Source organism: Camelus bactrianus, chromosome 7 (genome assembly GCF_048773025.1).
Source record: "Camelus bactrianus isolate YW-2024 breed Bactrian camel chromosome 7, ASM4877302v1, whole genome shotgun sequence".
In the NCBI taxonomy this organism is placed as follows: domain Eukaryota; kingdom Metazoa; phylum Chordata; class Mammalia; order Artiodactyla; family Camelidae; genus Camelus; species Camelus bactrianus.
In genome coordinates this window covers 68,598,409-68,625,983 of record NC_133545.1, presented here as the reverse complement: position 1 = coordinate 68,625,983, position 27,575 = coordinate 68,598,409, and the positions used below count along the sequence as shown (strand labels likewise).

Here is a 27,575-nt window from a genome sequence, read left to right as displayed (position 1 = left end):
TATCCCTTAAAGAATGTGAGGAACTAATTTTCCATGATCACTGATACTGACACTAGCTCTACAGGATCATTAGAGACTCTTATTTTTGAAATTAGAATAGCTACGGTCTGTTCTTTTGTCTGGCTGGCTTCCTTTAAGTCATATTTATTCTCCCTCACAGTCTGGTATTCTTCATTTGTCATGTTCCTCAAACCTTTACTTTGAGTGGGTCTGTAATAACAACGGCCCCTTCTAAAGCAGAAACAAGTTGCCACGTATGGAGGCCTACTCCACTTTAGTAGAAGAGTTTATGTTTACAGAACACAATAGAGTGGACTCAAAGTAAAAAGAACAAGAGGGCTCCAGAGAAAAAACAACTGAAAAGGCATCTCCCTTGCGTGTGTACCGAGCAGCTGTTCAATTCACAGCCTCCCAAATTAAACCTGACATCTCCATCCCTTTCCAGAGACAAAAGAAGTGTCTCTGCGCTCTTCCATCGAGGCTGTTGACCTTGCTGGTTTCATTTTCAAATGTCCTCTCTATACTAGCTTTTCCTCTTCTCTTATAGTTTGAACTTTCCTCCACCTTAATACATTTTCTGTCAATTTTCCGGTTTCTACAAGTTTCACTCAATCTCTCCTTCTGAGAGACATCAACCTTTCTGAAATAGTTTAACTCTTCGTTTTCCCATTTTAACTTCATTCATCCCTCAACACACAGAATCTACCTTTTACCTGTACTACTATAAGGTAATAATTCTTGAAAAACTTACCAGTGACCTCGACATATTCAAATCTTATAACCACTTCAAAAATTTTAAATTATTTAGCCTCAGAAGATTTAGATTTCATTGACCCCTATTCCTTAAAACTTTACCTTCTGGACCTTCTCATTACATTCCCCTTAGTGTTAGAATGGGCTGAGTTTCCATTATGAATTTCGGCTTAGAATGATGTTCCCTCTGTTTGAGTTGAACACCTGTTCAGCATCTGAGAATCAAATCAGACTGAACCTACATGAAACCTTCTCTTCCTTACTCTATGCTCCCATGAACTACTGCACTCCTTATGTTAATAACATATATTGCTTTATGATTATATACCTATTCCCTCTATAGATCACATGTGTCTCTGTTACTCCTCCAGGAACCATGGCCAGTACCTGATACACAGTAAACATGAATGGGTAATTAATTAATCAATGGTAGGGCATGGCACAGCTGGTGAGCTGGAACCTTCAGTCTTCCTTGAATATTATTTCCATTAAGTTATTCATATTCCTAGTTTTCTTTATCTTTACACTCTAATAAAAGAAATGCAACTTAAGTTGTTTTTGAGCTAGGAAGAGACAGAAATTAGCACAAATAACAGTTTTCACTTACTGAACCCTTGACTCACAACAACCCTGACAATAAAACCAATGCTATCCCTATTTTTCAGCTTGAAAAAGGACCAGAAAAGTCATGGACCTGATATTACAAAGCAAGGGGGTGACAGAGCACAGAGTGGAACTCACATCTCTCTCTCTCCAAAGTTGCACACTAAAGTTAAAATGGAGAGAAGATAGAAAAAAAAGTTACTCTGAGGAGCTGATATTTAAGCTAATTTCTGAAGGACAAAGAGTCTGCCATGAGAAGTTAAAGGGAAGAACATTTAGAAAGAAAGTAGAACCACTACAAAGGTTTAAGTCAAAATGCCATGTCTGATAGGTTTCAGAATAAAAGTAGTGATTGAAGGGGTCTCATAAAGTGAGAAAATGCCAAAGAAGGAGGCAAGGCGCAAATCACTTAGGGCCTTAAGATCCATGGTAAAAGTCTGCATTTTTCCCCTAATTGTCATAATTCATAGAGAATTCATAAGAAGGTTGTAAATGGAGTGGTGATATGAGTTTTCATTTTGAAAAGGTCATTGTAGTTGATGAATAAAAATTAAACTAGACAGAACATATACCAAAAATGGGGAAAGTTACATAAGAAAGATATGTAAGAAAGTCTCATTTAGTTGCTTTTGGAGCATAGAGGTAAGGGAAAACTTTTTGTTATATAATCTATGTATTTTTTAAATTCTGAATCAGGAGCATGTATTCCTAATAACAAAATAAAGATAAATAGAGGATTGAAGTAGGAAGAGTTGTTTCAAAGCCACCTAATTATATGGAAATTTTCTCTTAAGCCTTAACAGGGACCTGAGTTATGTGAGGATTAAATATGGAGACCCTCAGAGTGCTCTATAAAAGTCGTCTACTGTATGGCTCTAAGAGACAGAGACTTAGGGGTAATAAACACTTAAGTTTCAACCCAAGCATTACTGAGTTCTATAACCATACATAAATGCATCTGAATTGTGTGCAACTTTAAACAAATCACTTACATTATTTTATTATCTGTTCCTTGTATATTAAATGGGAAGATTATGGGGTGAGGGAAGGAGAAAAGGGGGAGCAGATGTTCAGTGGGTATAATGTGTGTTATGAAGGACGAATAAGCTCTAGAAATCTTCTGCACAACAGTGTCTATAGCTCACAAGTCGGTACTACAGACTCAAACATTTGTCAAGAGGGTAGATCTCATGTTAAGTGTTCTTACCCCGCAAAGAAACAAAAAGCAAAAAAGGTCAGAAGGAACCTTTTGAAAGCGCTAAGTATGTTTCTTACCTTCATTGTTATGATGGCTTAAATAGGTGGTGTATGCATGTTCTAAACTCATTGAACTAAACGCTTTAAATATGTCAAGTTTCATGGGGTTTTAAAGCACAAAAACATGGGAAGATTATACAAAATCAGTGATTTTCAAGTTGTTCCTGTTAGTCCTGAGTGTTCCGTAGGAATGGAAGGATTTTCAACGGATGCAGGTTGACTGCACAGGCAAGGACCTCCTAATGTCCCCTCATCAATTAAATAAAACTTTTTTTTATGTTAGACTAGTTATATTTCACTTGAATGAAGCTAAAATATATTGAAAACCACTGCTAAATTATCTCTGAGGCGAATTTCAGATAAAATGTCATAGAATCTACCATGGATTTTTTTCTTTTTATAGACATTATTCATAGGTGTTCTCATGAATGCTATTGCTACATAAATAAATACAACTTTTATTTATTATTTCTAACATAGCTTTGACTCCTGAGCATGGATGATTTTCAACTGCATATGTTTATCTGGAACTCTCAGAAAGATCCCAAACTCAAGATAATAAAACACACTATTCCTTATCATTTATTTCTTATTGCCCAAGCCAGAAAACCAGGAAAGTCATACATTCCCCATTTTCCTCATGTCATTATATGGTCCTGGTCTCTATATTCTGCCTCCTAAATGTCTACCAAATCTACGCCATCCACTTTGGCTACTGTCTTCAGTACAAGCAATGACATTTCTTTTGGAAGAGATTAACTAGTTTCTTAAATGACTTCCTCTAATTCCTTCCTCCTCCCCCAACACACTTGTCCAAACCTCAGCTCAAAATTATCTCAAAACTATCTGATCATATTTCTCTCCTTATAATGGCTTCCCAGTTTATCCAGGACATACTTCATAGCTTGGCATAGTTGCTAACACTATAAAAATTAATCACTTGCTATGCACCAATCACTCCTCTTCGTGCTCTAATGTTAAGCTGAAATATGGAACAAGTTAGTTTGTCACATCAAAATGAAACTTCACTTTGGTCTCCCTTTTAACCACTGTTTCAAAATTCCCTTTAAAAAGCTCCACATGGTGATTTGTCACCTCAATTAGCAGTTTTGCATTTTTCAGATTTTCATGTGGAGTTGAAGTTTCCATTTTAGTATGAATTATTTAATTTACTCCTTAGCATAATTCTATAAGGGAGAAATCTAATCACTTTTGTGCACACAAAACTGAGGTTAAGAGGTGTTAAATACATTTTTGTAAATTGCAGACCATGTAATGACCAAGTCAGAAATCCATTCCAGTCACTGGACTTTGGGTCCATGACCCTAAGCATTGAACTACACAGCCTCTGATGAAATTCCTTTTATGATCTGGCCTCTGTCTACCTTTAAAGCCACTTCCACACTTTCAGTGCACTCCAACATCACTGACATTCTAAGAACTCTATTTCACTTACCAACCTTCCCTCATCTCCTGGCTTCACAGAGACCATTTCTCTAGAAGAAATGGTTTTCCCCTTTTCTTCCCTTGATAGTGATTACATACTGAACTCTTATTTAAGACAGCTGCTTTCCTGACCTCACCAGAAGGCTTAAATGCTTCCTTTGACATGACTGCAAGTAAAGGTATCATAGTAATGTCTTCTGTTCTTTAATAATCTATATATATTTCTGTCTCTCCTGCTAAAACTCTGAGCCCAAAGCAGATAGAGACTATACTCTATTCATCAAGCTCCAAAGGAAATGTTTGTTGAATGAATAAATGAGACACTCAATGTAAGCTACCACTTGTGATATGAAATTCTTGCTAAGATTTCTGAGAGAAGAGCAAATCCTTGAAAATGATCTACTCCAACAAATTCATTTAAGAGTCAGGAAACTTTAGCGCCACAGGGGAAAAGTTACCTAGTGGAGGCAGACAACGTTGTATTTTTAATTTGGAATTCTCTCTTCTTCCACATTGTGAGAGTTTTTGTAGTCCTTATTTGTACAAAGCTTTTAGCAAGGTCATGTGGCACAAAGCCAGCATGCAGAACCCTCACCCCCATCTTTCCAATATCTAGCAGATGTGACCAGGCTGTGCCAGGACCACCTGGGAGTCATTCCTAAGTGGCAAGGCTGTCTCACTTACGTAAAGGTTATAACTACGATCCACAGCAGGTGCTTAGTTTACTGCATTCAAGGTCATTACAAAGGCACGTTGCTAGGTTCTTAGATGCAATGAAGCTTTGGATCTTTAATGCTCATATCACAGTAACAATGTTAACCTGGATTGCTCCCTGTCTTTGTTTTTATCAACTGTTTAAGTAATGGTTTTCTGTTATCTATAACTTTTATTGTAAGTCTTTTCTAGAGATAAGGTATAAATTATGAATGAACAAGTGCATGTTACCAGTTAAGAAGAATGATTTAAAAATAAAAATTAGTAAGAGAGGCAGAGAGATTTCTTACCTTCATGTTCAGTAAAGATTGGTACTAGATTAAATAATTGGGTTCCAAGGTTTTTCTAATAAAGACTTATGACTATTGAATACACATCAAGAGTAGTTTTTGTTTTCTTTAAAAAAAAAAAAAGCCTCTCTGTAATAAAATACTCTTATTTTTGAAAAAGCTACATCAGTCTTGGTGTTAAATTTTGCTTTCAAGCTCTGGTTGTGATATTATTATATATATACACACACACATATATAAAAGCATAGGCTATTTTCTTTTTTTCATTTTAATTTAGGAGAAGTGAATTATAAAATAGTCAAAATTGAAGACATTTTTATGAAAAAAATTTGATCTGAAGAGGTCAGAGAAGTGGTTATTTCTTTTAAAAAAAAATAGAAATAGGCTGACCTGAAAAGCAGACCACATGTGTTTTAAAAGTAATGTCCTTGGTTTATGCATTGATATTTTGAATAATAAACTCTCTGTCCTCCTCTAGGAAAAGGAAGAGTGTGGTTGTGTATGTGAATGATGTAATATTACTTCCTATCTTTGGGAGACCTCTGCTCTTGTCAGTGCTGCTGTCCCATTTGACTATAACCCTGTAATCTTTCAAGAATGTTTTGGTCATGGGCCTTCACCTTCCAGTGATTTCATCCAGATACAGTTTCCATAGGCTTTACTGATTTAAACAGAAGAAAAGGGTAGACCATCTGAACAAAATAAAATGTCACCATTAAATTGGTTTTTGTAGCTTAAGGTACAGTGTAATGATATTTTTCCAGCAGCTGCTTTCAGTTGGATTTAAAGTTTAGAAAAAGCTTTGCATCTGATACAAAATAATAAAGTACAGGTTGCCTTACTTCCTTCTTTCGTGTCCCAAAACATAAGGAAAGCTTTTGTGCTTATACATGGTAACTGATGATCATTAAACGTTTTTTTGTTGTTGTTAACCTTAAATGATTGCCCACATGTGCTAAATGGGGTATATGTGAAAAGTGCTTTTGAGAAAAGTAAAAGCATTCTTCTAATAAATATGGCTGTAACTTGGGTCAATTTGTATGACTTCTCACATACAATTGATTCCTTTTATATAGTAGTTTAATTACTTATGTAAAATGAGATGTCTTAGTGATAAATCTGTTGTCCTTACCAAGAGGCAAGGAGCTCTTTCATATAATCACAGTAATTCATTTTATTTCCCAACCAGGCTGATATTTGTTCTAAGCTTGAAGAATATAGACTTTGGAAAAATGTGAACTTAAAAATAATCTAAAATCGTGGTTATCCGTAGTTTAAATCTTTTCCAAAAATTGTTGATGAAATAAAAGGTAAAATGATGCACAAATATTACAATTTAAACAAAAATTAGAGCAGAAAAGCTTTCATTGCATTTTAGATTAGCACAGTGAATAAATATTCACCAATTACTGAATTTAGTGTTGGATAATCTAATAAAAATTGGAAAGGAGAAAAAAAGTCGTTGGGATTCCTTAAGTGCTTGGAATTCCTCTATCATTATCATTCATAAAGAGGTCCCCAATCCTCTATTGTTTCTATTATCAGATGTTTCAAGGTCAAAGTTAAATAACAAGTGCTTTTCTTATAAACAATCTCCTTAATAAAAATCCTCATTTTAATTTTTCTTTAATTGGGCCAAATTTGCGTTCTTAATCAAAAATAGATTTTATTCTAGATTAAAACTGGGCTGTGTGATAAAGCATCTGAGGAGACATAAAGGATCCTGCAGTCAGTAGAAGATGGTAATAATTGGAGAAATATTGCTAAAAAACAATAAACTAAAAAAAAAAAAAAAAAAACCAAAACACTCTGGACAGTGAGAAGATGGTAGAATACCAACTGGGCCTCGGCAGGTGGGTCTCACCTTGCCGTGACCCAGTGAGTTAACTTAAGGACAAAGTATGATGAATTTAAAAATGAGACTGTCAGTTGATGCTAAAAATCTGAGATATATACACAGATAAAGCTAACAGTTACTTACTTATGTATGGTAGACAGCAAAGTTTACACACAAGTCCCAGAACTCCTCCTCCAATTATCTTTTAATTTTTTAACACTTATTTAGCAATATTCCTTAGCGTAAACTCTAGAAAAAGTGCTAGAGGAATAGAAGTAGGCCTGTTCCAACCTTGTCCCCATTCACCCATTTGGCTGCCTGAGTGAGATTTGAATTTTTTCTCCTTCAAGACTGTACTTGACATCTTTTTTTATAATTAGATTTCATATATAAAATTTGGGTCAGTGGGAAAAACAGATGATGATTCTCTCCTGGCCAGCAAACAGTAAAGATAGGAACACTGAGAGCAGACGGAGGAAGAAAGAAAAGAGACGCCCCTAGTTTAACAGCCCTTCTGACAAGCAAGTAGGAGACTAAAGTGAGGAATTATGCTACTTTAATCATGTATCCCAGCAAAAGCTCAGTAGATCATAACCAGCAATACACCAAAAAGAAAGTTTTCTTAAGCCAGAAGGACACTGGGATTAAATCATTTTCCCTATCTTTTGTGATGTTTCTTTTCTGTCCTGAGCTTACAGTGTTAGTGCTTGTGAGTGGCCTTGCAGGCAAATTGATACTAAACTGTGTGTGTGTGTCTGTGTGTGTTTCTAACAGTCTTTCTTTTTAACAGAGTGACTGCTTGACACAGTATCATTTTAAAAGATTAACATTTTTTCTGAGTCTCATATGTATATCTCTCTCATTAACAGATACACAAATCTTTAAAATGGTACAAGGAAATCCCTAAAGGAGGATCTTTAGGTGCCTTTTTCAGCTTAAGATTTTTAATAAAATGCTGGAATTGTTGCTTAATGTCAATACATCTCATTTTTTCCATGGCACAAAGGAATAAATAGATACCGGAAGAGTCAAAAGACCCTGAAATCTATAGTGATGTTAAAAAAAAAGCCAAGCTGGGGTTTGTAGGACAGTAATTCCAGTCTTTCGAGGGATAAAAATAGATTGTGTTAGCAACCTATCCCAATGGCTTTACATCCTCATGGGGGAGAGAGAGAAAGAAAGCGTTATGAAACCTAGACCTGGAATTGCTGGAGTGCAACAAAACCCCTAATTCCCCCAGCCGAAAGAGACCGTCTAAATCATCTGTGTTTGTGTGCATGCTTTTTTTTCTTTTCCTGGTTTCTAGGGAAACATGCTTTTATACCTAAGGCTGACTTGGGAAATCCTTTTTTTAGATCTCTTGTTCCAATAAAAAATTTGCTGCTTCTAATTGTGAACAACACATTAGGAATAGTGGCCCTCCAAATCATTTGACTCTCAATTTTTTTTTTCCCTTAGTAACTTAGGTTAATGCCCAGGATTATTATTAATTGCACTGACTCGACACTGATTGCTAACTAAATTTAATAGAGTTTTAAGAGACTAACTCAGTGAACAGTGGTAGGTAGCTCTGGGGATTACTTAACCTCAAATTGAGTGCCTAGTCTGTAATAAAATATTAATATATATGGCTGTAACAGAAAAAAGGCATATATGAATACATATGTGTGCTTACGTGTCCGTACATGTAAAATCAAGAGAAATGGTGACATTTTTCATGAATTGAGGAAAAGTTAGCTTAGAGTCAAAGGCTACCAAGAGAAACATACACTGCATTGTCCTATTTCCCTACTGCACCACGTTTCAGGAATAGGCAGAAATTTCAAGGAAGGCTTTGGACTTTGATGGGTTATGGATCCAGGGTAAGGAGGAGTCAAAGTAAACATAAAAGGCAAAGAAATCTTAGTTAACATCTTAATTATTTGAGAAATAGTTTGAAACTCATTGCATTTTTTACTGGTGATAAAGCTGCTGAGGTTTGCTCTAGTTTTCAATCTATATTTTGCTTGTCTTTTTTCCCATCATATCCTCCAGCCTTTTTCAGATAAAACACGCTCCCCATTTACACCAGATATGACATTCTAAGCTTGTCGAATGACAAAGTACCTTTAAAAATTTTAGAGCTAAACAATAATCTTTTAAAAACAAATTCATACACCAAAAACTGTCACACAATGCAGCAAGAGGTTAACTCAGACAGAAACCAGTATTCTGCTCTTCAGCTTTCACCACGACATACTTCACCATGTTATTTCAGAGGAGCATGAACCCAGTAAACCAAGGCTACAAATAAAGTCTGATCAGTTGGTTTTAGTGATGGAAAAAGGAAAATCTCAAAAATGATGAAACACTGACATTCAAGAAGTAAAGTAATACCCCCTCCCCAAATGGCAGATAACGTGATGAACAACAGCTTTTAATACTGCTATCGGTGTAGAGCGACACACGTATCGTTGGTGACACGTCCAATAACGGTGAGAGTGGCAGTAAGAAGGGTACTGTTTATTGGTGTTATAAAGCTGGACTTTGAAGTTAGACAGGTCTGGGTATGAATCACAGCTCTGCCACCAACTCTAGATATGAACCTAAATGTGCTTGATCTCTTTGAATCACCGTATATGTTTTCTTCATAGAGATATTGTTCGGGTTTAAAACTAAAAGAGAAACCACACACACATGAACACGCTAATTTGTGTTAACAACCTATGTACAGAGTTAGGCAGATTTATATAGTTAGGCAGAGTACCCAATTCCTACTTCTTAAATATTAGTTTCCTCTCTCTTATTCCCTCTAAAGGTTTTAACATTAATTTCTGTGTTTGATTACTTTATTTTCCAAAATTTTAATGTAAAATGAATAAGATTATAGGAACAGGAGAAATGGGAAAGGTTAAAAGGCCATCCATGAATAAATCTCAGTATTCCATATTTATAATCCATGTTTTAATTAATTACCATGAGAATGGATGGACAAAAATATCCAATCATTCAGACAGTGAAGAAACTAAGAAGAGAATTTCAAATCATAAATAAGAGCCCTAACACTATGGGGATTATCTTAAACATAAACTATAATGAAAATAATACAGAAAAGAATATGTATATACAGGTATGCATATGTACATACATATAAGTAACTGAATTGCTATGCTGTACAACAGAAACTAACACAACACTGTAAATCAACTAAACTTCAATAAAGAAAAAAACTGGTTCTAAGAGGAACTTTTTAAATAAAACAAATTTAAGAGAACAAATACAATTAAAAACACTATACTGAGGCAAGAGTAAGTCATAGCTCTATTTTCCATACCTTTATTCAAGGAAGAGTTCAGATGCCTGAGACACACACAGGTCCAGATCTTGTTGGAAATCCAGAGCAGGTCAAAACCTACAAGGCTGTGTATGTCTATCAGTGCAACAATGGCTTTCACTTTCATCTGCTAGGAAGTGGGAAATCCTAACTCTTTCACTTTCCTTATCTCCTGGCCTTGGAAAAAGATAGTTTCTTTCAGATATCTCTGGCTATAATGTAATACTAAAAATGATATGATTAGAGAAAATAAATTAGTTAAACATGAACTTTCCTTGCTAGAGGAAATAGTCTTCCCATATTTGAAATGAAAAAAAAAATGAATGAAAGATGCAGATTGTGTGTATACCAAAAATAGCACCACATAGGAACCTGACATAGAACAGGGCCTTCCTGTGTGGTGAAGGTGGTCATTGAGACAGGTGAACCTCAAACTTGTTCTTTTCAAAAAGGCACATGCCATTTTCAGCAGCATGCGTAGACCTGCAGGTCATCATACTAAGTGAAGTAAGGCAGAAAGAGAAAGACAAAATATATATTTATATGCAGAATATAAAAAAGAACACAAATGAACTTATTTACAAAACAAAGACAGGCTCACGGACATAGAAAACAGACTTATGGTTATAGGGTGGGAAGGAGGGGTGTGGAGGGATACATTGGGAGTTTGGAATTTGCAGATACTAACTACTTATATAAAAAGATATACAACAAGGTCCTACTGTATTGCACAGGGAACTATAGTCAATACCTTGTAATAGCCTGTAATAGAAAAGAATATGAAAAGAAATATATGTATGTACAACTGAATCAAAATGCTGTACATCAGAAATTAACACAACATTGTAAATTGATGACACTTCATTTAAAAAAAAAAAGTTATATAAATGACAAAAAAAAAAAAAAGTCATTTTTTTTCCCCAGGCAGTGAAAGAACTATAGGAAGTACTGGTGAGAAATCTGCTCAGACTGTTCAGAATTCCTCATCATATAGTTATGCCAAGGACTGCTCTTTTTTTATTTCCAGAAAAATATTTGAAATCATTTTAAAATGAGTACAACTATTCCTTCTTGTAGCAGCTTTTACACTTGACATTTTATCCTCTATGTCAGTGTAGTAAGGAAGGTGAGAGCCAGTGCATCCAGAACCCAAAGGAGAGAAGAGAACTGAATTGTTACTATTTGGCACTTACAGAGTACGTTTCCTCTGAAGAGTGTGAAACGCATCATAAAATGCTAATTAATAGCCAGTGTTCTTCAGTAGATCCCCAGAGATGGCAAATGCAGGTGATGATCCCTCCACTTTCACTTTTACCCTGGGGGAAAAAGCCCCATCACAGTGAAAATGGAGGAAAAGTACAAAGGAGCAGTGGGAATGAATGTTTATATTTGGTCAGAAGTGTCCCTCTACTTTAAGAGGATCAGAGAGCTTTGGAGAAATATAAGAAGTTTAAAAAAGTGGAAAGGAACCAGAAAGAGAGGCAACATCTTTAAAGGAACAAGAGAAGGAAATAGAGAGGATGAGGAAAAAACAGTGAAACATCTGTGACACCATTTTTCCTCCAGGCCTCAGCTGGGCTGGAGGCGCCAGAGTTCTCACCCTCACCCCCAGGAGTGCTGGGTCCCACGAGTGCTGGAGCTGGGGCGGGGAGGGGTGGGCACAGCCCCTTTCACACTCCCTGGTGAAAGTGTATTTGTACAACACACATTCGATCTGAAATTTCTTTGCAATGATGAGTTGTTAGAGAGGCAGAATCTGTTTTTGCAGTTGGTTTGTTTCTTACGTCTGCTGCAGTGTTTGTTCATTTGGTGTGAGGGTGTGTGTGAACATGATGAGTGGTCATGCTGTTTCTTGTCCTTGGTTTTAGGGTGATGTTGGTGTGCTGACTTGCTGTTTTGAAAACCTTGTATGAAACAGATACCATTTTCTTAAATTCCCTTCTTAACATTTGAAAAAATTCTCAAGTGAGAAAATAGTCATACACATGCTGAAACAGACTTTACTGGTTTGGGCAGGACACTCTGACCAAAATCTTTTTACAGATAAAATAAGATCAAAATGAATATCAATAACAACCTTTAAGGAAGAAAATTCACATAACATGCAACCTGGTGGTTTACCTGGAAAGTAGGAGGCGTCCCTATTTCTTTAATTTTTTTCTCAATCTTTGTAAGTATTTAGAGCTGAGCAAATACTTTAACTGATAGGTGATGTGCACAGGAATACGAGTTTATTGATAGAACCTATCTTACCTGGGCTCTCATTCCTGCCTTCACATGAAACCCTAGGGCCAAAGCAAGACAGCTCCCTACCGATTCCTTCCTACATAACAGTCCTGCCCTTGCAGTTTTCTCCAAGATTCTATCAGCATTAAACTTATGGGCTGCTTTGTTCTCCTGGTGAGCTTTATCTCTAGTTTTAATACAAATCTAGGTTAAAATTCATTTTGGAAAAACATGCAAATAAGGCCAAGTTTACAGAAAAGATAATATTCATGGTAGCAATTTTTGATTTCCATGAAAGTTTTACATTTCCTTAGAACTTGAGGATAAAGTAAAGAAAGTTACTTTAAGAATCTTTCAAATATGTCTTAACTGTCCAAATGTAGAGCTAACAATCAGGTTAGGCTCTGCAAAATAATTTAGTAGAATGATAACATTTGAAGTCATCTTTCTTAAATTAAACTGACAGTGCTTTAATTGGACGAATTAAATAATTTATCCAACAAATAATATAAATGTTTAATGTATGCAACACATTCAGGTGCCCAAGTGAAAAGATAAAGATAATAAACAAATATAAAAATTCTGTCTTTTACTAACACTAGGTATATTGTTTAGCTATTTAAGTATTTAGCTATTAAAATAAGTTATTAGAATCTTGTGTTTCTCATGTAAACTGATAAATAACTGAAAAGTGATACAAAAGTAGAAAAAAATTTTGTTTTTTACAAGAGTAGAAAAGAGATACTTTTTTTAAAGAAAAAAATACAAAATAACTTACATTTTATGTAGTTCATACTCTTTAAATTGCCCCTTAGAATCTAATGTAAGACATTAACTTGCACAATATCCATATGGTTTAATTTGTTCTCAGTTTGTTACCATAAAATTAACTATTTCTTGTAACTTGGGGACATGACTACAATTACTAATTATTCCCAAATTCTATAGTAGAAAAATTAAAATAACATTTTAATCAGTTTTCCAGTATCCAGCCTTTATTATAACATTTAACATTCATATCAAAGGAGAGAAACTTATCTTTTCCCTAGTTGTCCCTCTGCAAGTAAAAAAGCATTCTAGAACAGTATCTGCCACATCCTTGTAAAAAAGAAAATAGTTCAAAGGTACACCCTAAATACGTTTACACCACTGTCTCAATAACAGCAATGACCCAAGATATTCCTGAAGTAACAGGGCTCCTCAAGTAATTCTACTCAAATGAACACATGTATACATTGGAGAAGACATTCTGCAAAGATGAAGGACAGAAATTTACTTCCAATTATTTGTCCAAATTCTGAGCTAAATCTGCATATATGTTGCATTCCTTTGTGTGAAAACAATCTTAATGTATACAGATATGTATTATACAGGGTGTGGCATTCACTAAATAAGAAGTGAAGCAGCTGATTAGTGTGGTCTTAGGATCTTTGTACCTCCAAGAGCATCCTCAAGGCCATGAATGAACAAAGGACAAAACTGCTTGGAGAGTGAAATAAACACACGGAGAGTAATTTCTGTGAAAGCTATTGATTAATTCTCAAAACACATGGTCAGTATTGGATTTGGTTTGCCTTTGTGGAGCTCCTTCTGCCTGGACTCTCTCGCCAAGTCCCCCCTCATTGTCACCTTCCTTCTCTCTTAGGTAGCTGTAAATTCCAAGTGAACAGCTAACCAGCTGATGTTAGGTAACATCTTTCTAGAGTTGAAGTCATAGTGTTACACTGATTTGTTTTTCCAGTGAGATTTCACATTCGTTAAAATATACCTTGAAATGCAGTTGTAAAGGAGACCCTCCCCTGCCCTCAGTTGCTCACACCTTCTAGGGTCAGTTCCCTAAGGGACTTGGAGCAAAACTGAGCACTTTGGCAAATCAAAAAGTAATCAGCCCATTAGTATCAAGTTGCTTTCCTGAATACAGCAAGGTGCTCTTTCTGCCTCCTCCACCCCCTAGCTACTCTCCCACACTCTACTGTGCCTCATCCAAATGTATTATGTTCGGAATACAATGAGAACTTCACTAACTTACTGTTTTCCTCCCCAGAGATTAAGGCCATAAAACATAATTGCATATAAAATTACACATAAACTTTTTGCAACTTTCTAATGTTATTTTATCATATTTATAGGTTGTGAATGCAGATCTGGGCAAAAACAAAAAAAAAAACATGATATAAAACAAACACACAATAAATTGGAATACATTAATTAACACAACATCTTGTTTCTTTCCAATAATGTATAATTACTATTCCATATAGTTTTTGTGAAATACCCAAAAGAGAAAGTATAAATTTTGTAGACTTCAAAAGATTATGAAAATGAGTGCCATTATTTCAATAAAATTGGTTAGATCTATGGACAAGAAAATTTACAGGAACAAATCTAAAGTGTTACGTTTAAAGAAGGAAATTTTATTTATTCTTTCCTCGTGTTATTTTCTGAAATTAGATAGAAAATATTTCAAGTAATCACTATTCGTAAAGTAAGTAATTGTTCCCCCATATCTGGAGTTCATATTAAGATTTTAGCAACAGCTATAGGAAAAGGCTATTTATTTTTCATAAATGTGTAGGGTTAATTAGGAAGTGATATCTGATACTCTTATGATTATCAACCTTACAAATGGTTCTTTTAAAAAAGCAGTCATGTCTTTCTCTTATTAAATATATCCTAACATGCTCCTCAAAATAATTTTCCAATTTTGTATCCTTCTTTGAACACCTGGAAAATTAATTTGTATCTACACAAAGAATTGGAGTCAAATGTTCCTTTTCAAAATATATTTTTATAGCCACTCACAGAACAATAAAAAAATTCTACTAAAATTCTTTTCCATGCTAAAAAGAAATGCATTCAGTGGGGTCTTCTTTGGGGGATTGTAAGGGGAGAAACCTGGGGTGCTTTAAGGTTAATGGACAGTGATTAAGGTTAATGGCCAAGTGCTGAAGGTTAAGCGCTGTATTTACATAGCTGCCAATTCTCTTAAAAAAAAAAGTCTTCACATCTATCAATCAGTTCCAGCTAATAAACAATTAAACAGCAAGTTGGGTATAGAGACTGAAGGTAAAGACTTTCAATCTGCTTTTACAGGGTGGAATTGTCGATTCTCCACCAAGAAATATTTATTGAACACTTACTTTGTCATGGCTGTACTGCATACAAGAAGGAGAAGCCATGGCGCCTATGTTCAAAAAGCTTAGCAACTAGCAGGGGATGGAACCAGGTATGAAAATACTCAGTACAGGCAGCTGTCAAATAAATGACGCAGGTGATACATACTGCAGAGTTCAGAGCAGGGGAAGATACTACCTAGCACAAGATTTCATAGAACGGGGAAGGATGTTTAAATTATGCCTTAAAATTAATGGTTTTCAAAGTGCTATACTTCATTCTTAAAACAAACTATACAACTTCAAACAGCGTGAGTATGTATCAGTGACACCATGTGTCATATATTTTGCTGAGCCACAGTTTACCCATTAAGACTGCATCAACAATTTATCACAAAGATTAATAAATAAAAAGTTCAGTGGATAAAAATACTCCTTTTGAAACTGAGCAGGACCCTGTGGGGCCCTCCTGGGTACAAAAGCCTTTCCTTGTCCCCCTCTTCTTGTTTGTAGGATAAAAGCTTCAACCTCCTGGACCTTCCCTGAGTTTCAAAGGGCAAATTCCAACAGTTTCTAATTAGGGAAGGAGGGAATGCAGGAACAAAGTGGGAGCAATCAAGAAACCAGAGTGCAGATCCAGGTTCCTCCTCAAGAGATATACATAACAGTATCTTTGAGTTCTTCTGCAGGAACTTACGCCCCACCCAAGTGGAGGATGGTAACTTAAGGCTGAGCGAGAGATTCCTGGAACACTGCCCCGTTACCTCACCACCAACCCATCCACACACCCTGCAGCCCTCAGCCCAAACTTTGTCTATAAAACCTCTTCCCCAGAAACCATCAATGAGTTTGGGTTTTTTGAGCATGAGCCGCCTGTTCTCCTTGCTTGGCCCTGCAATCAACCTTTCTCTGCTCCAAACTCCGATGTTTTGGTTTGTCTGGCCTCAATGTGCGTTAGGCACAAGAACTTGCATTTGGCAACACTTTGCAGTTCTTTTCCACATGCAAACACAAGATCAGTGTAAAACAAGAGCAGTAACAATGAAAACTGCTAGAACAAAAAACTACATTAGCACACCGACTCTGAAGTCAGTGTAAACTTACTTAGACTAGGCTCATCTGAAAAGTTTAGTCTAGTGTAATGTTCTGAGGTGTCGGGCAGTTATTCAAGGCAAACTGCATCACTAAGTCCCCAGTGACAACATGATTAATTATATAAATGAAGTTTACTAAAACAGGATTAATGTTCATCTCTGCAGTAGCCACTGGGAACATGGCTTCACTTTCACTCAATTAGCAACATTCAGTCAAGATTCTTTGTATTTCTCTTTTCCTTTGTTCACTCTCCCTGAATTTTCAACTATTTTGGAGGGTATGCCAGGGATGGAGGATGTGGGGTTAGGGGCTAAGGAGGAACACCTGGAATGGTAGAGATGCTAAAAAAAAGTGGACTCGTACATAACACATAATCATTAAAAGTAAATTTAAAAACTTAAGGAATATTTTCATTCAGTAAGTTTCTTCCACTGGCCAACTTCAAAATGTTTACAGTGTGAACATAAATCAGGCAAAAGTAAAGGGCCCCTAAAACTGACAGTGAATTGTAATAGATTTTGATCTCCTGACCATGGGAGTGCTGGCCAGGAAGCCACTTCCTGGGTCAGGGCTGGCCTGGGGCAGAAGATCATAGCTCAGAGGTGGGATGGAAGGGCACTCAGCCCTTGGCCTGAAACTCAGGTCTTCGTGAATTTTTTTGAAGGTAAAATGTTAGAGATCCTTTCTGAATCAGAATGATGTTCTTACTAAAATGTAAACATCTCAAAAAAAGGTTAAAACTTTATTATTAACAGATATCCATCAACTTGTATCTTTCAACCTGCTGTGTCTGGGTTTAACTGGCTAGCAGTCATTATTGCACTGGGGGAATGAGTGTTTTGATCTATGGAGAAAGAGGGCGACAATGCCAAAGAATAAAGACTATTTTGGAATATAGGGATTTTTGAGCTGAAAACAGCGCTGTTGCAGAAGTTCAGTTTTGGGGTAATCAAAAGTCATATGAAGACTATGAATATAAGTGTGACTCAGTTGTTGAGTGAAGAGAGAAGAAATTGCCCTTGAATTGGGGAAGTTGTGAAGAGAATGGAAGTGTCCAAGATAAAGTTTCTAACGCTCAAAATTTGCAAAGGGTCCATCTTGTTCTTCGTATTTCCTAGTTTTTCATGCTTCTATTTACAGGAAGGTTCACCCTAAATGTAGGGTTGACCAGTGAAGAGAAAATGGGGCAAATCTAAACCTGCAGTGATCCACAGGTCTTGGAAATATTCATCACCACTATTGTTTTTGCGTGTGTCTAAATTATTAATGGCTTGTATTGTGCACAGTTTGGGGTCAACCCTGATTAAAAATAAACATTATTTCAAAGATTTTTTAAGGTAGTTTTGAGATATCTTTCTGAAATAAATCCAAAAATGCTTTTAAATATATTATTCACTCAAATTAAAAGAGCTGATATTAAAACTTAATATCTATTAAAATGCAGTATGTAATAGAAAAAATAACTAAGAGATCTGACAAATTTTCTAAAGATTTATAGCTGATTTCAAAAGGGAATATGAAATAATTGAAATACATTTTTCTATTTTGTAAGTAATACCATTCTTAATATGGTTTCATATGTTCTTCTCTTATTATACATAATTTAAGATAAATTAAGTTCACTATTTTCAGCTACTCACTTTGTACTGCCTCCATTTTATTATATCTATGGTTTGACAGAATAAAATATTATCTTTAATAGAAAAAAGCCAAATTATCATCTATTTAAAGTGTAAGATGTATTTTAATTCCTTAACTCATAAGCACTATTATGGAAGACAGCAAAATTAACTGAAACAATCAACACCCTTATTTTTCAACATTCAAGTAACTTGAGGATACTTAATTACTCAAGAGTTTATTAATTCATCAAGATTGACTTTGTCATTTAAAATGTATCACAAAAATAAAATTCTTAAAAAATTAACACATCTTTTAAGAGTAATATATCTTCTATCTAAAGTTTGTTGTTAAATTATATTTTATATACTACTGTCGATCAATGTTAATTATCATAAGAAATATGTACTCATTTCTAAAATTAAACATAAAAGAAGCTGTACACATCATCTATTTCAAACTTCTCATTTTACAAATGAAAATATTGAGGCAGTGTTATTAAATGACCTGATGACCATGGTCATACTGCTAATTCTGATCTTATGGCAAGCAAAACCTCTTAACTTTTGGTAAATTCTGAAGTCATTATGAGACAGTGTACATATGTAAATGCACACACAATTACAATTACTGTATAGCTAATATCTATTCCTAAACAGTTGAACGAGTAGATGCAACTGAATTGCATATAGTCTCTTAGCGTTCACTTACTTAAATACCATCTTTACAAATTTTTAGTGGTACTTTTAAAGTCCGGTAATTAGGACTGGCAAGCACAATAATAAATGCACTTGAAATGCTCTGAACCTGCCTAGCCCATAGTCCTTTCAGAAAAAAAAAAAAAAAAAATAGCTGGAGTGAATTCTTCAACATTGGTGATCATAGTCCATGGTCGTAGAAATGCAAAAGATATCATCTGCTCGTTACCGTACTTCCTTCCTGCCACATACACATCTTTCTGCTAAGGCATGCTTACATCATGTGTGGCCACATCTGATGTCCCATGGATGGGCCCTAATAGCTTCTTCCCACATCGGAGGTGTTCCTCCAGAACTAGTATCTTGAGCTTTAGAAGCAATTCCATACTGTCTTATATAAAACCTTATTTATTTTAAGCAGCTACATAATTGGCTCTAAGTTTTAGTCTTTTAAAATGTAGTCATTACCTTTCTTAATTTAGTCTACTATAAAGGACACAAAGTTCCCTCGGAAATTTTAATTAATGAATCTAGACCTTGTTCAATACTTCAAAATGCTGGTGTGTAGTTTTTAAAATTTACAGAGAGGGCAGAAATGCTTAAAATGTGGAAGCAAAATCAAAACAACAAATAATGGCAGGTCTTTGCAGAAAACTAAAACTGTAAACTGAAATGCAGTCTGCTTCTGTAGACAAATGGAAACATGCCATGCTAGTCCTTAAAGTAATCTTCTGAAATTTCATGTTATCCACCTGCGGATAAAGGACTAGCAACACACTTTCTCCTTCGTCATGACAATTTGATCTTTTATGAACTGTCTAGCTCTATTTCCCTGGAAACCTGATAAAAATTGGAATGCCAATTGCATTACTAGGAAAACTTACCTATGGTTAAACATGAGCCTTGACCTCTACATGAATTGGGACTGGAAGTAAATATCTGATCATAAGCCTAAGGTCGGGTTCCCTGAGCATGCTGACTGATTTCACTGGGCAGGCCCGTTGCAGGAACCCCAGAAGCTGTGCCTCTGTTAATACAATAGATTCTGGTTCCTATAGGGAAGGTGCCTTTCAAGCCATGGTGCTCCCCCACCTGCCTCCTTCTGAGTGTCTCTGGTTGCACGCGGATATTGGATCGCTGTATGTAAGGACAGCCTCGAGTGGAGCCACGGAGGCTGCCCTGAGTCCATTGTTCTCTCTCTCCCTAACTCCTTCTGAGTAGGCTGAGGTCAGCTGTGACCATTGGTGGTCTTGTGAGTCTAGTTGTTTATGAGAGTCTAAAAAGACACCACGTGGGCAATACACCACTGAAGTCCTACTAATGAAAAATGTATCTGGGATTTATTATAATAAAAAAGGAAACTTCACAACTTCCAAAATGGACAAAGTTTTAAAAAACACTGGGATTCAAGTCCTCTTTTTGACAGTGACTACCTCATTTTCCAAATGTGTAGAATGAGCTCTATGTGACATTTTGGTCATTACTTACACATGAAAGAAATTTGCAAATCTCTTTGTAAAGTAACCAGGAGGAACTTTGAAAATTTAGCATAAAATAGAAAACAATATGAGAAGGCACAGGTCATGTATTTGATGCTTCACACAAGACTCTTCCCAGGCTTTTAAAGGATTTTGTATGTAGTCAGGACTATATGCTTGATGTAATTTGTTATATCACATAAAGCATAACACATATTTTTCTCCTTTAGAGTAAAATATATTTCAGTGATATTTAATCAGAAAACTTTTATCTGAGCCTGAGTTCTACTGAACAATGAGTTTAAATAAATAACTATTTCTTGGACCAAACACTTTTAAAACATTTTCCCAATCTGTAACTTAATGAAGGATTCATATTTGATTATTGCCATTTCTTGATGGGTCCCTTTCCTGTCCCATTTTGATTAACTTAAGAAATGAGAGAAATTAAATGATGGAGGTCAAAAATACTTACCATTTGAAGCTGAGTCTACAATTCTGAATCCTTGAATTAAGTCTGATTTACCCACCCAGTCATAGACAACATTGGTTTGACACATAGTAAAGGAATATTGTTAATACTATCAAGGATGTCTGAAAATTCACAGAAAACATTGACATATATTGTCATCTTTGTTCTATTACCCCATAAGACAGTGCAGTAACATTTCAACTTTTTCACTTAAATACTAGATGTGTATTTTATCACAACCAATACTGTGACCAAATATTTAATTTATACAAAATGAAACGTTGAGTAAGATTAGCTTATGTGCAAATATTTCCCTTCCCTTTAAGACATAAAAGTAAGTGAAAAAAAAATTAAGTGTATGTGGGTGAATATAGAGAAGAAACATTAATTCAGTGACTATGGCCTATAGTTTACATTATTGCATTTAATCTTCATATTGATAGGCTAAAGTAGATTTCTAATTTCCATTTTACAGATGAGCAACGAATTTTATTTTCTCAATTTTATGAATAGCATTACACCAATAAAAATGTTTTCAAATGACTAATACAATATTGAAAGCAGTAAATGTGTACAAACATGCCAAGACGCCCACAGGCAGTGTAGGTTGGAACAGAAACTACTTTTTTTTATATATATATATATAGTTCTAGTTCCTTGGATTGGAAATTAGAGACTCAAACTATTCTAATACATTATGAACCTTAAGAATGAGCATATACACAGTAGATGGGAAGCGTCATCCTGACAGAAGCATTAGTATCGCCATTTGGAAAATGAGCTAGTACTTGTCAGAAAGGGGGCCTGAATCCCAGTGTTTTTCCTTCATGTTCAGTGCTCTACTTATAGAAAATTTTAGATTTGTAATTCAGTCAAATGTAACTACAAATGCTAAAATGTATATACATAATTAATAGCATAGGATTATCTAGGGAAAATAAATTTTTTAGTGACTGAAAATACTATTTATCGGGAAAATGATTATCTAGCATGTGAAATTTAATCATCTGGCCAGAAACGAGGTCAAAACCTCAAACTTTTAATAGAAATACAAATAGAACACTAATCATCCTTTTCTGCTGTTTATCCAAATTTGAATGTACAATATAAGGAATAAAACAAAATGAAGTTGATTGCTAATTAGATGCCTCTGAATTCTTCCATTAGTCATACCTGCAACTTTTACTCTGAAGATAGAGCAATGATAAAGTATACTACATTAACAAAATTAAAAATCCATATCCTGTTCAAAACGGGTTATAAGTTTCAACGAGCCTAAAATGAAGAGAATATTTACTGCTAAGCACGGGTAGAAACCAAGACCTTTTGGATACTGATTGCAGAAATAGACCCAAGACGGCCCAGAGTCTGATAGATGTAGGAAAACTGGGACCAAGAACCCTCCATACAAAGGAAGAACCATGAGGTGAATTGTGTTTGACTGCTGGCTGGAATTCAGGATGTGTGAAGCTGTGGAAATGAGCAAAACAGCCAACCATCAGATATGGTTGAACTGTCCAAGAGCAAAAAGCCTAAGCCTACAATGTTCCCAATATTTCCCTGGAACATGAGCCAGGAGTACCCAGCATTAGAATTAATTGTAGCCCTGGGCCCTGGTAGAAGGCTTGGAATGGGACAGGTAAAGAGTTGAGGGGGGGAGACCCTTCCACTTAAGATGAGTCTACAAATAAACACAAAGTAGCTTCTGGTTAACTCAAAAAGGATTTATGAGGATAAGATTAACTTCAAGGAGCCAGCCTGTTGATATCTTTGAGTAATGATAGTGATAGAGGAAGTCTTTGACCACTGTTTTTTAAGTAATCATCAATCTTCAAGGTATTTAGAGCTTTCAGATCCTGTCACCATAGATTAATTCTTCTAGGATCTTGACTTTAGTTTGAAAAAATTACTTGTTTTCTTCTTTGTCTTCTTTAGTATAAAAATAGCCTATGGTTTTATGCATGCCAACCAAATTTAAATATCTTTTTTCAAATATCTTTCATCAAAACCAAAGGATATGTGAGAATTAAAGTAACATATCTACCCACTTTTTCAGAAAAATATGGGTTGGGATTGCTAAAATTTTGAAGTAGTTTCCTCATGTTCATTTCATTTGCCTGGCATAAATATGCTTGTGTTTATAAACGTAACCAATGTCTTGGCTTAAAATTTTGATAAATGGACTTTTAAAAAAAAAACTCCCTTTCAACTAAATATTCTGTCTTAACAGGGAGCAAACACAACCCATAATGATAAAATTTATGTTATGACATTAAAGTGTTTTTCTCATAAATATTTTGCTTTTGATCTCTCTACAAAGAAATGTTCCCAATCACATTGATGAATGTCTATCTTGGGGAGAAAGTATTCCAGCAGATAGACAAACCATGATGCAGGTCCTAGGAAAATCTGTATTTGAAATAAAATTTTTAAAAAACTTTACAGATATGGAAAAATTCAATTAGCATTCTGTTTTTTAAAAATAAATATCCAGGTGATCTTATTGAATAACTGAGGCCTAAAGATCTTGAGGGTGAATAACTTGACAGCTTTTGAGAGGCCATTGTGATTAGAGTCACCGTTGCTTACGTCAGCAGTGGCTTGGTTGGAAATACCCTCAGGAGACAAACTCTTCTCAGAGACTCAATAATATTAATAGGAGTGGAAACTTGACAGCTGAGTGAGGGTGGAAGGACCAGTTCTTCCCCTAATGTCTGGCGTGTAACTGCAACTCCTTCTTTACCTGGACTAAAACCTCTGAAAAGTAATAGGATCTATAAGTGCTGAATGATAATGTAGCTTGAAGTGAGGTCATACTCATTAGCATTTAACCATTTATGTTTTGTTTGATTGGGTATTCTATCTGTTTCCATCTATGAATCCATTTCATTCAAGTAGTCCTGATAAAGTAATCAGAGATAAAGTTAACTGCATTGATAATGAAGTCACCTGATAGGGAAGAAATGTAGTCCAGTGGTTGGAAGAGATATCTGTCCTCAGGGAAAGTTAATTTGGCCCAAGTTCCACTACCTACTAGCTAGCTGTGTGACACTGGGGGAGTCTCTCAACCACTCTGTTTTTACATTTATATATGGGAATAGAAACAGTACCTACTTTTTTAGGCTGTAAGGATTAAATAAATAATGGGTACAAAATGCTCAGGGCAGTGTCTGGTTCCTTGAGGTTTCCCAACTAATGTTATGCATTAGTACCCTACTGGAAGTAGGTGGCTTCCAACTCAGAGCAAAAATGGAACCCTGAATAGAAGAGTACCTGGAAGATAGAGCTGCTGGCATTGATAAAGTGGGAGGACATGTAGGATGCTTTGTGTGCTGGTTACAGAGTTGACTATGCTGTTTCCTCCTTGAGTGGCCATTGAAATTGGACTGTATTTTTTCCCATACTTTCCGATACATAATATAGTTTTGGTTTGTTTTTTTTTTTTTTTTTTTTTTTTTTTGTAACAAGTGAAAATGGAGGTGTTAAATCCTGGAAGTGTTGATTTAGGGTTTAAAAAAAAGTTACTTAAAAGGGAATATCCCTTAGAATAAGTTGACACATTCCTGTGTTTGCTAAAAATTTTCCTCCAGGCATATGGAAATTTTCCTGCGTAATAAATATAGTGTATATACTTACATTGTTTGTATTACTTAATCACTCATTACAATCTTTTTGAAAACATGCACAGATAAAGCCACAAGGATACAAAACTCATAGATAAATGAAAAGATAAAAGAACTTATTTAAGGACCATCTAATTTGTGAATTGCATATTTATCAGTAAAATATAGTTCCAATTAAAAAGTATTTTTCTTAAATTTTGTTAGACTAAGCCATACTGTTTTCTAGCACAGGTTTTCATTGGAATAGTTATAACCAAACCACCATTATAAATTTTAGATGACTAAATTGCTTCTCTGAGAATGTCACTAGGTTTATAACTACTGTCTTCATCTCCACGTAGCTATATTCTTCAGTGAATTTCACCATTAGTGACACATCATTATCTGCATAAGTTACCTGTGTATATTCACTAGCATATAGCTAGTGTTTAAGCATAATAAATCTTAGATAGAAAGATCAAACCCTTCCTCTGTCACTGCATCTTCACCCTGACAATGCCCCTTAAAGTTTATTAAATTAACTGAAACTTAAGCAAAGGCTATGTATTCTAACTATATAGAGAAAGAGTAAAATTCTCATTCCTCATCCTGTGCCCTCCGTGATTGGCTTGACTGACTTTTGCACTTAATTACTATTTTTTTAAGGAACCAAATACAGTAACCAATGTGTTGCTACCATACAAAACCAACCATAATGTGTTTAAAAAGTGCAGTATAGTGCCACTTGATTTTTATTACACTTTGAAAGGCAAATGAAGTAAATCAAGAAGAAACAAATATAAATGCAGTGCTGAAGTGAGGTCTAGCTTTTCAAACTGGCTTCCTATTAATCACAGGGCTGACCTTTTCATTAAGGGGCAGTTGCTGGAGTCACTGACACGGTTACAGCATTCATATGTGCGAACTGTACTCTGCGGTATTCATGTTCTGGGGAAGGCACAGTGAAATTAGATTCTCTCCCTGTAGGGGGTAGACACTGACCGCTATTCAGTGCCAACAATTGTCGGTTAAAGTATTTCTTGAAGAATGGCTTTTAAACTGCCTTTACTCCACCATCAGTAATGTCAAACGCAATTCTTAGAGAAATATATTTAACTAGCAGTAATTAATTAAACCTCTCATAGCAGCAACTTTATCCAAGCTAAATCATTTCTGAATATACACAAAGGAGTCATCAGGATTCTACCGTCATGGCTTTCAAACGATCAATTTCAATGTTGTCCGTCTATAATAGTTAGAAAACAAAACCAAAACATCGGCCAGTGGGGAATTGTTTAAACAATGCAACAGTGTTTTATCTAATTTCACCTGTCTATATACCCTGTATACGTGAATTGTCTTTTGGGATGTCAGCGATTCCAGACTAATTTTGCAAATTAAAAAATGCCTAAATAAAAATAAATAAATAAATAAGTAAAACCTCAAAATGCTACAAGTAGATGTGATGTGCTGACAGTTTTTATTTCATCCTTTGTTAACACGATCACCTTTGTGCAATATCTGATGCGTTGAATTTAGGAATCCTAATTGGAATCTTTGTCAGGGTATACATCCCATGTGTTTATTTCCTATGTGGAACATCAGACATTTGAACAGCAAACACATTCTTTCACGTTGGCTGACGTTCCACTTGAAAAAGTCCACCACAGTTAGCTTGTTAACACAATTCAGGATATATGGGGTAGTAATAAAAAGACTCCCCACAGCCAAGTAAAAATCAGAGTTGGGGGCTCAAGGAGCAGGGCTGTACTTAGATCAAATCTGAACTTCAGGTTCAAACATAGTTTAATGGTGAATCTAAAGTTGTAAATGCAAAGTAAACGCAATGTGAAGACTGCTTGAAACCAAGCATGAAAGACCAAAAAGTCAAAGTTGAGATTTCCTACATCTGGTTTTAATATCTTTTCCTATGCTATTAGACAAATGACCTTTTTGTTTTGTTTTGTTTGTTTCAAAAATTCATTATCATTGTCATGGCTGCTACAACCTAACACTGCTTTTAGAGATTTTAAGATCACTTCTTTGGTAAGAGACTGAGCTGTAGAATGGATTTGTTAAGCAAAAATTACAAGCACCCTCCCCACTAATGTACAATTAGTGATGTTAACAGTACAGTTACGTGTAAAAGTTAAAATCCATTTTCAAGAAGAGTATGCTTTTTAAAGATTTTTTTTTCTGTTATCAGAACTGTGACAAAATACTTGCCACCATCACTTTTGACAGCAATAAAGGACATTTCATCCAGAAAGAGTGGGTAATATGCTAGGCTACAGGATTGAATTAGCAATATTATTAGCACCACATTTTCGTTCTGATACCTTCTGAATGAGGAAGTCACTCACGGAGTCTAAGCTTCAGTGACAGTGCCAAGGCACTGTGCAAAACGAAACCAGAGGAAATCCACAGGGTTATCAACACAGGTTTTTTGCTAGTTCACTTTTGCACAGTCTTTAGAGGATTCCCTGAGAGTAAACATCCTTAATTAATTCCCAAGTAAAAGAAGGAAAGATAAATTTTCCACTTACTGCATTTGCTGTCCTTTGTCCACACGCTGAAGTAAAACGGGGTTCTGCTGTTCTTACCTAGCTCCAGGTTGCCCTCTGGGTTAGGCGTAAACGTGAGCAGCAAGAAGCACGTTGACTGTGTAACTGTCCGGGGAGCAGCCCATCGCGCTGCTGCCGGAGAGCCGGTCAGGACAAAGTGCTAAACTTCAGCATGAGAGCACGGCATCTATTACCCCCGAGGCTCTACCATTTCACCTACACCTGGGCGGATCTATCAAGCTTCATCTCTATTAGAGCTTTTTGACTCTGTGGTTTAAGAGGGAGGAGAAGAAAAAACTGAAGAAAAAAAAAGAGGCTTGCCGTTGTCACACTTGTTTCCTATTAAAGAGCCTTACGGTGGATTGAGTAATTGTGTACGAAGGTAGTCTGGCTGGCAGATGTGTGCAGCCCCAACGGAGCACTAGATTCAAGGCAGATGGGTTGTACCAGGGCGCAAACAACATTGAGGGAGAGAGAGGCGTGATTAAAACAGC

At 35.6% G+C, this 27,575-nt stretch overlaps 1 protein-coding gene across 1 annotated transcript in view; it reads right to left on the bottom strand.

Annotated features, from left to right (window-relative positions):
* SEMA3A (semaphorin 3A) overlaps window positions 1–27,367 on the bottom strand; it is a 443,880-nt gene extending 416,513 nt beyond the window's left edge. The window contains exon 1 of the mRNA XM_045510443.2: window positions 27,064–27,367. The gene's annotated coding sequence lies outside the window, so the exon portion shown is untranslated. The remainder of the gene's footprint in view (window positions 1–27,063) is intronic.
* Window positions 27,368–27,575: the final 208 nt, after the last annotated feature.